Source organism: Peromyscus eremicus, chromosome 3 (genome assembly GCF_949786415.1).
Source record: "Peromyscus eremicus chromosome 3, PerEre_H2_v1, whole genome shotgun sequence".
Lineage (NCBI taxonomy): Eukaryota > Metazoa > Chordata > Mammalia > Rodentia > Cricetidae > Peromyscus > Peromyscus eremicus.
Window position 1 is genome coordinate 42723645 of NC_081418.1, and position 10869 is coordinate 42734513.

The window sequence follows — 10869 nt, forward strand, 5'->3', positions numbered from 1 at the left end:
AAACCATTTTTAAAACGATGACGCGTCCGTAGACGAGAAAAAGTAAGAACGTGTGGCAGGGTAGATGGACACAGAGTGTGGTCAAGTACAGCATTTCTGACTTGCTGATCTGGGCCGTGTGTAGACAACACTTAGGGAGTGGGGGATCAAGGATGGTCTGTTGAGATCACTGGTGTAAAGGAACCACAAATCCCAAGAGGTCAGGGCATTGAATGGGGGCAATAAACTTAATTAGAGGACAAAGTCCGTCTATCAAAGAGGTAGATGGAGCAATCAAAGTCCAATAAATTCTAGGCAGGGCAGAAAACAAAGCACTCATTGGTGATGGATGGGAGAAAGTGAACAGATTATAACCACAAGGAATACAGAGGCAAGGGTTGTGGAGCTGGGTGACGTGCCCATGATCAGGCCAGGATACAAAGGTGGGCAGCAATGGTCTGGTAGCTACACTTCTGGAATCCCACCTTCTGGAAGGTTGCATCTACCAGTAAAGCGGGTGGGTATACATTATCAGCTGCCTCCTGCCTACTTTAAACTCAAGAGTGCCCATCAGTCTTTCCTCTAGCTTCACACAACACAAACACTGGTAGAGTATCCAGATAGGTTCCTGTAAGCTTTCAAAGAAATGTCTGGGGAATATAAAATTCATCTCAAAAGCTTTGGGAGGTGTACACAGTCACCCATATGCTCATTACAAGGTCTGAATAAATTAGTATTTCTATTAATTTTTAAATGTTATTTTTTGTATCATAAAGATCCTTTACTTTTGCTATAGGAAAAAAAAGACAGGGAGGTCCTAGAGCCTGGCACTTATCACAGTCTCCTATGACGGTTTCTGCTGTACACTTGTGCATGACTGGAAAAGCAGAGACTTGTGTGTCTTTTCCTTGAAGATGTAGCCATCTGGGTTATGTTTTATAACTATCTCCCATCTTCCTGTGTCTGTAACTGCTTCAACCTATGGACTCATGAAATGCAGCATTTGCATGGACAAACTGAACCCTTTCACGCCTGGGAATACGCTTGCCAACTTCTGAAGCTGCCTTTAAAATTGACAACTTCTATCTTCGCAACAGCTCCTCTGCTTTGCTGGGACTCTCTCTGAACAGCCCTGTTACTGCACTATCAAACGGACACAATCCATAACTCAGGGCAAACACTTTACCTCTCTGGTTAATTTCCTCGAGGGAAGAATGGAGGATGTGGCAAGCATCTCATTAGACCATGTATCAACCTATGCCCAGCTGAGAGCCTGGAACGTACCTGGTACATGCTAAGTGCTATAGAAGCCTTTGCTACTCATTTGTATACCTCCTTGCCTGGTACCATCACTGGCTAATGAGAACATGTGGTGAGTGAATTAAACCATCAAGTCAATTTTCACCTCACAGAAAAATCAAAAAGTAGATACAAAAATAACAAGTCGGTGCCAATGAAACCACTCAGCAGGCTAATGGCGCCTGCGGCCAAGTCTAACAACCTGAGTTCAACACATGGGATCCACATGATAGGAGAGAACACTCCAAGGTGTCCTCTTAGTTCCACATGCAAGCCATGGATACCATGGGCCCACACATGAACAAACAGATGTAACAACAACAAAAAACAACAAACAAAAAGCCAAAACATTCACTTATTTATAAAAGCTCATACAGTATAACCTGACATTTCAAATACATAATCTAAATTCCAAAATTAAAATTTTTTTCATTTTGCCACAGGAAAGGGCCTGACTCCCTAATGGTCCCCTATGACAATTCCATTTGAAGCTCCAGGAATCCAGGGAGGGGGAAGCTGTAACAGGATGCACCTACTTTATCTGCCACCATCCTATAGTATGGTGATCTTTTATTTGTGCTGAAATGTGATTCATTTGTATGTTAATAAACATAGTTGCCTGGGGCTCAGAGCTAATGGCAAGCCATTTAGCAGAAGTCTGGCAGTGATAGCACACGCCCTTAATCTGATCACATGGCAGGCAAAGTCTCTGTGTGTTCAAGGACACAGCCAGCATGGTGACACACGCCTTTAATCCCAATACCAACCACAGAGACCTGGAGGTCTGTATAGATAGGCAGTGATGAGGAAGTCATGTGGTTGGGTTCAGAACCAATGAGAAGGCAGAACAGAAGGGCAATAAAAAGACGGGTCACACAAGAGAAGGTCTCTTGCCCAGGGGAAGGACGGCAGCGCCAGCGGGTGGTAAGAAGGTGGTCTTAGCTCTTGGCTTTTAACTCTGCATTTGGCTCTGTGTTTCTTATTTAATAAGACCGTTCGGAATTACATCTACACTACAGCAGGAGTGTCTCCAGGCTGTTGGTGACAGATGGGGAACAACTGCGCCATCTCCAAGTTTTCTAGCTATTGTGGCTATCATTCAAACTGTCCACAAAGCCCACAGATGCTCAGGGTGGGGAAGACCTCCTCCTCCTCTTCCTCCTTCTACAGCGGAGTGTCCTAGTCTACAGCTCTTCTCCATGCAGAAACACGTCACCCAACGAAAGGCCGGGAGAGCCGACACTGGTATATCCTGTGTCTTTAGGAACATCTGCTATTTCTAAACACGTGGATGGGCTGTCACGAAACCAGCGTGGCCTCCCTCTTTTTCTGGTGCATTAGAAAAAGTCACCTACTTCTCTCATCTGGAATTGAATGAACGTTCACGTTAAGAGCGTGGAGGTTAAGTGTTCATGCTTCAGGGAGGTAAAATACTGGGTCAACCAAGAAGAAACAGACATGAAAGAACAAGAAAGAAGAGTCAGGGAAATCGCACTTAGCACTGAAAGCATCATCGTGTGATTAACCAGCGGCCCTTCCCCACTCAAGGTCTTCACTTCCACCTTCAAAAACAAGCCAGCATAAAAATGTGTGTGTGCGTGTGTAAGAGACCCTGTTCAAGGAAAGTGTGAAAAAGACAAAAATAAAAGCACAGCATGCACATGCTAATTATAGTGTGTCCACTAATTAAATATTGGGAGTTTTTTATTTACTTAATGTTAAACGAAAAAAACAAACGAACAAACGCACACGGTGACCCCAACTTGCCGACCAACCACTGCATTTGAGGATTAAGATCCTCAAGTACGCACCTTTTAGCTGCTCATCTTTAATTACTGCTTCCGTGGCTGCCGGGGAAACCTCCTGGCTGACAGGAGAACTGCAGGCGAGCTCTCACTCCCAGCTTGCAGGCCGACTTCCCATCTCGCTTAATGGTTTGTCTTCCTGAGCTACTGGAGTAAGAAGTTTGCGCAACCTGATGGCATGGAAGGAAAAAAAGTTTGTGAGTAATGACTTACTTTGAATATTCCTAACAGAAATACAAGTGAAAGAAACTAAGTCCTGTTCACATCAAATTTAGAAAAGAAATGGTTAGTTTCAAAAACCCTACTATCATACCAACACTTGAGATGACTCAGTGGTTAAGAGCATGTTGCTCTTGCAAAGGCCGGGAGTTCAATTCCCAGCATCCACATGGTAGTTCACAAGTAACAGCAGCTCCAGAGATCTGTTACCCTCTTCGACACTCCATGGGCACTAGGCATGTATGTGATACACATACATATATGCAGACAAAACATTCACATGCAAAAAAATCTAAAAAATTATAATCCAATAACAAGTAATTATGGAATGTTATTTTATAGCAATGTTGGCAAGATAGTGACTGTTATAACAAAAGATAATGGAGAACACACTGAGAAAGCAAGGCCCTGGAAATACCCATGGAAAACACAGCCAGCAGTCATGAGATGCTCTCAAAACCAAAGACGCCCACCACTTAACCCCACCCCAGCTCAGGCTCCCTGCCTTCCTTACACTATCTACAAGGTGACCTGCGGTCATTGCTGAATAGGTTACTTTATTGTATGCCAAGCTAATGATGGTGTTGATCATGGATTACACAGTCTAGAGTTGAGCCTAGGCTCACGCAGCTGTGCAAGAGGTTTGCTCCAATCAGAGTCCATGTGGAAACAGGTTATAGGAGATGTGTCCCTCCGGCCTTCGAAGAAAGGGAGAATGATTATTCCAACAAACTAACTAATGGCAGACTCAATATGGCCAGCTGTTCCCAAAATTCCAATACCAAGGTTCTGCAGGGGTAGGGGTAGTTTAAGAAGTGTCTCAAGTTGAACTGACAGAGAAGACTGCAGCTGTGTAACTGACAACCTCCATGGGATGGAGTGACCATTTTTCTCACGGGGTGCTTTATTCTAGCACAGCTTTCTAGTGTACTTGAAGCATGTATTCTGGGACACCTTGCCATTCTCTCAGCTGACTTCCAACTATCAAAGTGAAAGATTGTTTATTGAAGCAGGGCCTCACTGTGTAGCTCTGGCTGTCCTGGAACACACAGATACCATGCCTTCCGAGTGCTGGGACTAAATGCATGTGCCACTGTGCCTAGCTAAAGTGAAAGACTTTTGACTTCATGTCTTTTCAGTGATGACTAGGCAGAGCATTCTTTCTGTAAGTCCTTACTAAGAATGGACCTTCTTTTAAAAATGATTTATTTCGATTATTCTGAATTATGTATACGTGTATGGGTGTGCACACATTACTGCAAGGATCCATGGAGGCCAGAAGGTTTCTATCCTTCTGGAGTTAGGGTCACAGGCACTTGTGAGCAAACTGATGTGGGTACTAGGAGTCTAACTTGGGTCTTCTGGACAGCAGTACATGCTCCTAACTGCCGAGTCATCTCTCCACCTCAGAGTGGGTCTTTATATACTGATGAGGGGCCCTTGTGCTGTGAAAGTCTAAAACAACACTACATGCTCTTAGCTGAACACTCTGAATTTTCTTTCTCAACTGCTACCCAACCCAAAGCAGGACCTTATGCTCTACAAGTCCTTAGCAGGGACTCTGACCGCCATGGACCTCCAATGCAGAAGGACCTCTCCCGGGGGATGCCACCAGGGCTTGGCATTTCCCATTACCCTCTGCAACCCTTACCTCTCATCACCTGGCTTTCACTCAGTATCTTAAACCCAGATCTCTCCTGGCCTTTGTTATTCCTGGGGCCCAGCCCCTATCACAAGGCTCAACAGGTGGTTGCAATAACTGTTCACTGGTCTGGTGTTTGAGAGTTAACTTTCCAGGGAAAGCTGTTATACAGTTCCTTAGAGTTTGGAACAAGTCAAATTCAGATGGGGCAGCATGTTGTGTGATACTCTGTTTGTGTTCTGATAACTAAAGCTTGCCTGGAGATCAGAAGGGTGGCACTAGCCACTAGTTAACCATAGAGGTCTGGAGGTCTATACAGATAGGAGACAGGAAGTGGTGAGGCTGGGCGGAGACAGGAAGTGATAAGGCAGGGCAGAGACAGGATCTCAGCCCTTTTGTGGCCTGGGGATTTGGAGAGGTAAGAAGTTTCTGGTGGCTGCTGATCTGCTTCTCTGATCTTTCAGCTTTTACCCTGGTATCTGACTCCTGGTTTTTATTGATAAGAGTAATTAGGATCATGCTCTAGCCGCTGGCTGTTAAGACTGTTGTTTCCTAACTTCGTTGGCAAAGGGCAAATAAAAACACTTTGTTGTAAGTGGTCACTTTGTGGCTTCCCCAACTGTCCTGAAGATGCCACAGGGAAAACAGAATTTTAGAGAAGGAAGCAGAAGGCAGGTTACAATTTTAAAGCATCCTACAAAGCTGAATCTTTGTGGCACAAAAATCAGCAATATATTTAGTTCTGAAAACGTCAGGGAAGTTCTGCAGATGCTCACACTTGACAATGAAGGATGAAAAAAAAATCCCTTTTCTATGAATGGCTGTTGTTGGTGTGAACATGGGATGGAAGGACTCCTTAAGAAAGTCTTACAACTCTCTCCAGCTGTTCCCCGATGGTTTAGATCTCTAGGAACTCTCTCAATGAGAACAAGCCTCTGTGAGGGACTGGAGATGGTGCTGGAGGGTAAGGCCAGAAAGGGCAGGGACTTGGCTTCCCCACAGCCAGCTTCCTTCTCAGGTGCGACTTTCCAGTGCCCGCTTTGTGCAAATGTGCTTGCAAAGTGGAACAGAGGGAGGCTACTGTATGTTGGGGGGCAGGGGTGGGGTACCTGGTTCCAAAGGGCACGAATTAGGGTGACTCAACAAAGCCAAGTGTCGAGCCTCAGAAGCCATGGCTCTACAAACTCTAGAAATCCCAAAGGTGGTCCACATGGAGGCTGTTTTTTTTTTTTTAACTTTATTCCAAGAATGCTCTCCAGTCATCTATTTTATGAGATTTTTCCAATTAGAACTCAGCTGTCATATCAGTATATTTCCCTCAACTGGGTCAACAGTTAATGTTTTGAAGATTGTCTCCAGGCGTTAGAAACTAAGCCATAAGAAGATATGACTCAGCATTTAAAAGTACTTGTTGGTTTTGCAGAGGACCCGAGTTCAATTCCCAGCACCACACGGTGGCTCACAACCATCTCTAACTCCAGGTCCGGGGATCCAAAACCTTCTGACTTCCTTGGGCATCAAGCACGCATGTGGTACACATACATACATGCAGAAAAAACACTCCTACACATAAACTAAAAAATCAAAAACCACATCGCATCCCCTGAGCGAGAACGGTGGTCTACAGCAAGTATGGAAGAGGGCACAGTTAGGTGGATAAAAGGCAGGCTTGAGTTGGGATCCTCCATTCAACTTTTTAAAATTGTTTTATTTGCTACATAAAATTTTTTAGAAAGTTTTGTCTATGTGTGGTATAATATACGTGTTATAAGCAATACATATCTAAAGCCCTTATATTAAATGGCCTTTAACCTACTTTACAGTTTTCTACATTTAACTTTTTGATGTTCAGCCTTTGCCAGTCCATATACTAAGAATGAGTAATATTAAAACAGCAATGGCACACAGAACAGACCTCACTGGATTCAGAAGGAACACAAATGCAGTGCTTCCCTGTATTCTGCACTTACACGACAGAGCCTCCGAGCGTCTGCGTGGGAATCCCCACACGAACTGCAGCCATCGTTTGACTGAGAGTGGAACTGAAAGCCGAGAAGATTTCCCCTGTGGTTGATTAAAAACACTGCTCTTGTTTTTAGTTGTCATTCCAAGTGACCATGAAGTGAGCAAAAGACCCCTTTCAGAAGTAGTTTTTCAACCTTCTCCCTCAGTGCTGGACTCTGAAACTGCCTCAAAGTCAAACAACTCTAAACACAGTTCCCAAGGTCAAGGCAGCACAAACACGAGAGACATTAAGTTCCACAGTCCTGAAAAAAGACTTAGCAAGTCCACTCCGACCCAATGTTTACAGCTGTGGACGACACAGAATGGCTCCAAGTGTGGACCCATCAAATAAGTCATTTTGGCAATCATAAAATTCATCACAAATTCTGAGACAGTATCCTAAAACACATTCAAGAACACTATCACTCATAGATATTTCCAGAATATTCTGATTATAAGCTAAAGTAATACTATTTTAATCTTTTTTGTTTTGTTTTTTGAACAGTTCTGTATAACTGTCCTGGAATTCACCATCCTAGTCTACAAAGATCTACCTGCCTCTGCCTCCTGAGTGCTGGGATTAAAGGTGTGCGCCACCATTGCCTGGCAATTTTTTCATAAATGTAAATAAGGCCTTGAGTTGATTAAGAAACTAATCAGATAAAAATCAAATAATTTTAACCCCTTCATGCACCACAGAGACAAGAAGGCCAAAAGAGGAAACCTATGAACTCCTACGATCAACTGTGTTTAGGTGGAAGAAGCAGCTGGAGCTGAGGGTGCGATGAACTGCTCCAGTGTCTCCAGTCCATGTAAAACTCATAAATCTTTTTTCTCCAAAATTTTATTTATTATATATAATAGCCAGAAGAGGGCACCAGATCTCATTATAGATGGTTGTGAGCCACCATATGGTTGCTGGGAATTGAACTCAGGACTTCTAAAAGAGAAGTCAATGCTCTTAACCTCTGAGCCATCTCTCCAGCCCCCCAAAACTCACAAATCTTAAGAACATTTTTATACTCAAAAATACTTCCACCCATTAATTATAATCAATGTAGTTTGACGTTTACTAGACATAAGAAAAAAATATGAGGTTTTCTTGTGCTAAACTCAGGAGCTATCTGTGCAGCATCAGGGTTGGGCAGCTGATGCAGTTTGCAGATTATGGAGATTTTAAAATAAAACTAAAATGCTGGCTGATGCTAAGTAACACTGCTTCAAAACATTCCCGCCTTTAGACCAGTTTGTTTTTTTTTACTTCTTGCACTTAAGGCTTCCAATATGAAGTCTATACTATAGACATCTGAAATCAGATACACCCTGCCAAAGCAGGTATGATTTCAGATACAGTAATTCATGTATCGATAGGGAAGATAATTACAACTGAGACTACTGTCCTTGGTGACTTGCTCCCAATGGCAGTGGGAGAAAAAGAGAAAACAAATTACAGGAAACTGGCCAACACTGAGCCAAGCGACAAGTGACTATCCATGGTGATGTCACACAGACAGCATGCTCCCTTCATATGGATGTGATGGAACACTTCACTCTGTGGTCTTCCTGTCCAAACCCACCTGTAGTGGTCTGAACAGGAACGGCCCCATAGACTCATGTGTTTGAATGCTTAGCCGTAAGGAGTACCCTTGTTGTAGGTGTGGCTTTGGAGGGGGTATGTCACTAGGGGGTGGTCTTTGAGGTCTCAGAAGTTCAAGCCATGCCCAGTGTGGTGGCATTCTCTTCCTGCTGCCTGTGGATCCAGATGTAAAACTCTTAGCTCCTTCTCCAGAACCATGTCTGCTGCCATACTTCCTGTCATGACAATAATGGACTAAACCTCTAAACTGTAAGCCAGCCCCAATTAAATGTCTTCCTTTGTAAGACTTGTTGTCATGGTCATGGTGTCTCTTCATAGCCATTAAACTCTAAGACACCACCCCATCTAATAATCAGTAAAAGGAACACTGACAGACAGTCTACAAACTATCTCCTCAATATGTCTGTGCTGGCCTTTGGTGGCTTGAATGAGAATGGCCCTCATAGGCTCATATATATGAATACTTGGTCCACAGTTGGTGGAACCATTTGGGAAGGATTAGAAGGTGTGACCTTACTGTAGTAGGTGTGTCACTGGAGTGGGCTTTGAAGGTTCAAAATCCCATGCCAGGCCCACTCCTCTGTCTGCCTTCTACCTTTTGATGAGGATGTAAGCTCTCAGCCTGCCTGCTTGACCACTGCCATGCTTCTTACACCATGATGGTGATGGACTCACCCTCAAAACTTTAGTTAAGCCCCAATGAAATGCTTTCTGTAAGTTGTACTGGTCACAGTGTTCTGTCACAGCAATAGGAAAAGACTATCAGGGCTAGAAATGTGGCTCAGTTGGTAAAGTACTTGACTGGCATGCATGAAGCCCTGGGTTGGTTTCCTAGCACTGTATACAACCAGACATTGTGGGCATGCTGTAATCCCAGGACTTGGGAGGTGGAGACAGGAAGATCAGAAGTTCAAGGTCGTCCTTGGCTGCATGGAAGCTCCAAGGCAGCCTGGATCACATGAGACCCTGTCTCAACAAAACAAAAAGTGAAGAAATTAAACACCTACAGTCAACTACTTTAAGGTCAAAGGCAATTCTAAAAGGCATGAGGCTAAGAGTAACATGGCATCCCTGAGTGAAGACCCTCAACAGGAAATGGACACTAGAGAACCACCAGTGAGTGCTGAATGAAGCATGCATTTTTTTGTTCACAGTAATGTTCCCACGTTTGCTCCTTGTGAGCGATGCGGGACACGTGCAGGCTCTCCGAACTACCTTGCAAAGTTTCAAATAACACACTGAGCCCACAGCATCAATACTCAGTAATTCAGGGGACTGCTGTGGCAGTGACATACAAACAGGGACAAGCCCAGGCTAGGATCCTGATCACCCTGAGTGTTGACCAACCGACAACGTGGACAATCTGGGAACTTGTCTGAGATGCCAGGAGACCACAGATGGTGTGCACGCAACAAGAAAGGAAAAAAAAAAAAAAACCAGACACCTCAGAACTGCCTCACACCCCCATCTGAAGTGAAAAATAGGCAATTTTATGCAAGAAGAAAAAGACTAAAACAGGCTGGCCAGGAGCCATCAGAGTTCTGTGAAAACACATGACAAGCCAGCCCTTGTATTTCACTTAGCAAATAACGTTGCCAGAACCCAAGCAGGTGTCAAAGAGTTACACAGCCTCAACAGACCAGTATGTTTGAGTTCCTCACTGGAAACACAGAGAATCATGGACGTGGGATTTTTGGAAGCTTCACAGGACAAAGCAGGCCACCTCCCAACCTAACAATTCATAAATGTTTAAAACCGTCCAGTCAGGAAACACTCAGAACCAAGCTAGCCATTAAGTCTTTCAGGTGCTGTTCAATATTGTCTTTGCAGAACAAATGTGGGCACAGTGTGTGTGTGCTGAAATGGGTTTATTTAATTGCCTTGAATTTCAATAGAAAAAGAAATCTGGGGACTAATCTGCTCTAACTGAAGAGTTCCAGAATGTATGAACCAGATGAATACACAGCAATCATCAGGCAAAAAAAGTAAAACATGAATGTCTTCAGAAAATTAACACACTGTCAATCAAAATCATGTTTTTTTGGGGAGGGAGGGGGCGTTGGCGGTGGTGGTGACCAAATCCTCTCAAAGTTCATTTGGAAGAAAAGTATAATGCAGAAATAGCCTAGACAATCCTGGAAAAAATTGTGATGGTGATGGTGGTGTTTAACAATGCACAGACTCACAGTACTTGAGTCATGAGAACAGTGTGGCTGCAGATCTGGAACACACTAAGAGACTGATGGACAGCAAGACGGTATCTGCAAACCAGGCAAGAACTAGTCATGCGAGCCAAGATCTACAGAACGCCTGCCATTTGTAGG